This window comes from Galeopterus variegatus, unplaced genomic scaffold (genome assembly GCF_000696425.1).
Source record: "Galeopterus variegatus unplaced genomic scaffold, G_variegatus-3.0.2 Scaffold10223, whole genome shotgun sequence".
Lineage (NCBI taxonomy): Eukaryota > Metazoa > Chordata > Mammalia > Dermoptera > Cynocephalidae > Galeopterus > Galeopterus variegatus.
In genome coordinates, this window is record NW_007736334.1 from 39,359 (window position 1) to 42,814 (window position 3,456).

Consider the following 3,456-nt stretch of genomic DNA (forward strand, 5'->3'; position numbering starts at 1 on the left):
CATGATATATTATACTAAATATATAGAGTGCTATCATAATACATTATTTATTAAAACATTGTTAAAGTTTATGAATAAAACAAATTAAATATTTATCCTGCCTTTCCTAATTGGGAAGTATTTGAGGGTAACAAAACAGATGCTGATGTAAAGTTCAAACTTATGTGGGAATCACAGCTAACAGATGCTGATAAGTCATAATAAGCAGCTGCTAATCTGTTGATGTGGAATATTATGATAGGTGGATCAGGCAATTGAATCTCCAGTGTTCAAATGGTTAAAAAAATAGGCACAAAAACATGATGTGCTACTTGATATGATACTATATGAAACAGACAATACTATCTGTAACACATTCTTTTAAAATATTGAACATCAATCACACTTTTAACTTTACCAGTTTAAAAGAAACTTGGGGAGCTTTTTCACAATGGATTTGCTGCCTGAACACAGGCGTCATAAAGACCACCACTTAATCAAAGCCAAAATGGGAAAGGGAAAGACTCATATCAGCATCGTTGTCGTTGGGTGCATAGATTAGCATAAAACCACTACTGGCCATCTGATGTACATATGTGGTATGATCAATGGAAGAACCATTAAAAATTTGAGGAGGCTGCTAAGATGAAAAAGGGCTCGTTCAAGTATTTCCCAGCCTTAGATAAACTGAAAGTCGAGTTCTAATGTGACATCACCACTGATATCTCCCTGCAGAAATTTGAGACCAGTAAGTATTATGTGACTATCATTGATGCCACAAGACACAGAGACTTTCTCATAAATATGATTACAGGCTCCTCTCAGGCTGACTATGCTGTCCTGACTGTTGTTGTTTTGTTGGTGAACTTGAAGCTAGTCTCTCCAAGAAAGGGCAGATCCATGAGGTACCCTTCTGGCTTACACACTGGGTGTGAAGCAGCTAATTGTTGGTGTTAACAAAATCAATTCCACTGAGCCACCCTACAGCTAGAAGAGGAATGAGGAAATTAAGGAGTCAGTGCTTACACTGAGAAAATTGGCTACAACTCTGACATGGTAACATTTGTGCCAATTTCTGGTTGAAATGGGGACAACATGCTGGAGCCAAGTGATAACATTCCTTGGTTCATGGGATGAAAAATCATCCATAAAGATCGCAATGCCAGTGAAACCAAGCTGCTTGAGCTCTGGATTGCATCCTACCACCAACTCGTCCAACTGACAAGCCCCTGAGCCTGCCCCTCCTGTAAGTCTACACAATTGCTGGTAGTGGTACTGTCCCTATGGGCCAATTGGAGACTGGTGCTATCAAACCTGGCATGGCAGTCACCTTTGCTCAATACGACATTATAACTGAGACAAGGTCTGTTGAAATACACTATAAAGCTTTGAATGAAACTCTTCCTGCAGACAATGTAGGCTTTAATGTTAAGAACATGTCTGTCAAAGATATGTGTTGTGGCAATGTTGCTGGTGACAGCAAAAATGACTGCCAATGGAAACAGCTGGCTTCACTGCTCAGGTGATTATTCTGAACCATCCAGGCCAAATAAGTGCTGGCTATGCCCCTGTACTGGATTGTCACACAGCTCACATTGCTTGTAAGTTTGCTGAGTGGAAGAAAAAGGTTGATTGGTATTCTGGTGAGAAGCTGGAAAATGGCCCTAAATTCTTGAAATCTGGTGATGCTGACATATTGATTAGGGTTCCTGGCAAGTCTGTGTCTGTTAAGAGCTTCTCTGACTATCCTCCTCTGGGTCATTTTGCTTTTTGTGATATGAGACAATTGCTATCGGTGTCATTAAAAAAGTGGACAAGAAGGTTCCTTGGGCTGGCAGTATCACCAAGTCTACCCAAAAAGCTCCGAAAGTTAAGTGAATATTATCCCTATTATGCCACCCCAGTTCTTCATAGAATGGTATCAAAACTGTTTGTCTTAATTGGCTGTTTAAGTTTAACGGTAAAAGACTGTTTAATGATAACAATGCATTGTAAACCTTCAGAAGGGAAGGCAAATGTTTTGTGAACTATTTGTGTGTGTGTGTGTACAGCAGTTTTAAGTTATTAGTTTATAAAGTTAGCACTTTTTAATGGAAAGAACTTGACCAAAAATACGGCACAGAATTTTGAGACACATTAAGCCAAAATTTAACAAAATTTAAAAAAAAAAGAAAAAAGGAAAAAGAAACATGGGGAGAGAGAAACCTACTAAATGACCCTGGGAAGATACAATCAACTGATTCTAGAATGTGGAAAATTCTCTGTGACAAGTGGCATTTTTTTTCCATAAAGTAATACCAGAGGAAAAATTGAAAAAGACAAAGAGATATAAGCCGAATATGATGTGTGAATTTTATTTAGATCCAAATACTAAACAACAACAAAACACACCAAGAAACACAAACATGTATATATATTTAAAAAACTATCAGTAAATGTTTGAAGGAAATTGCATATTAATTGATAACAACAAATTACTTTTAATCTTGTTTGTGCTAATCATTTTGATATTAGGTTAAAATAATCTCATATATTTATATATATATATACTAAAATGTTGTGATTTAATTAAAATTTGTCTATTATATACTTTAAAATATTTCACAAAAAATGACAAGCACAGTAAAATAAGAAAGGCAAAATGTTGTTTTGCTGACACTGGATAATGAGGTCATGATGATTCATTACAATAGTCTACTTATTTCTGTTTATTTTGAAGTTGTCTGTAAAACCATGTAGGGTTTCAACAAATATTAGTTTGTTTCTCTTCTTTACATATTCCAAAGGTGTTTTTGCTTGTTCATTTGCATAACTGTGGTTATCACTTTGCATGTGTCACATTTTCTTAAAAATTAACAGTCATACAGATGCAGAAGTATTGATTTACTGTTTTGTTTTATTCTCTTAGATATTGAACACAGACAAAATGGCATATTTTTACCTATGAGATAAAATTAGGAATCATTAATATAATGCTGAAGAAAAACTACTTGTTTTTTCCACATATTGGTTACAGTATTACATTAAATAAAATGGTGAGAGCCACACAAATTTGAAGCATTACCTTGTAAAAGCCAGGATGTTTACATTGTTTACTGAAGAGTTATCCTTTTACTTCATAATTTTGAAAGTTTTTCAATGAGTAAAAAACTAAAATAAAAATACCATAATAAAAGGTAATAAATGCAAACAGTTGCACGTTTTAAGGAAAACAAAGCAACACAAACATCAGCCAAGATTAATGGCATTTAAAAGCTTCATCCGGAGCAGATGCAGATGTCTTGCACAACACTTTTTCCTTCAATCTGCCTATCCCATTTTGGTAAATGGGATATTTAAAGGAGATCAAAAAAGTCTATCTTTCTGCTTATAGGTACTGCCATGTTAAGCTATTCACGAGAGATGAAACTTATCCATCAGAAAAGAATATAAGGAATAAAAAGATTCAAACTTTTCCTTGTGGAAGGTACTCTAATA

At 35.0% G+C, this 3,456-nt stretch overlaps 1 pseudogene; it reads left to right on the top strand.

The window, feature by feature from the left end:
• The first annotated feature begins 487 nt into the window (after positions 1-487).
• On the top strand, positions 488-1,857 carry LOC103609870 (annotated as a pseudogene).
• Positions 1,858-3,456: the final 1,599 nt, after the last annotated feature.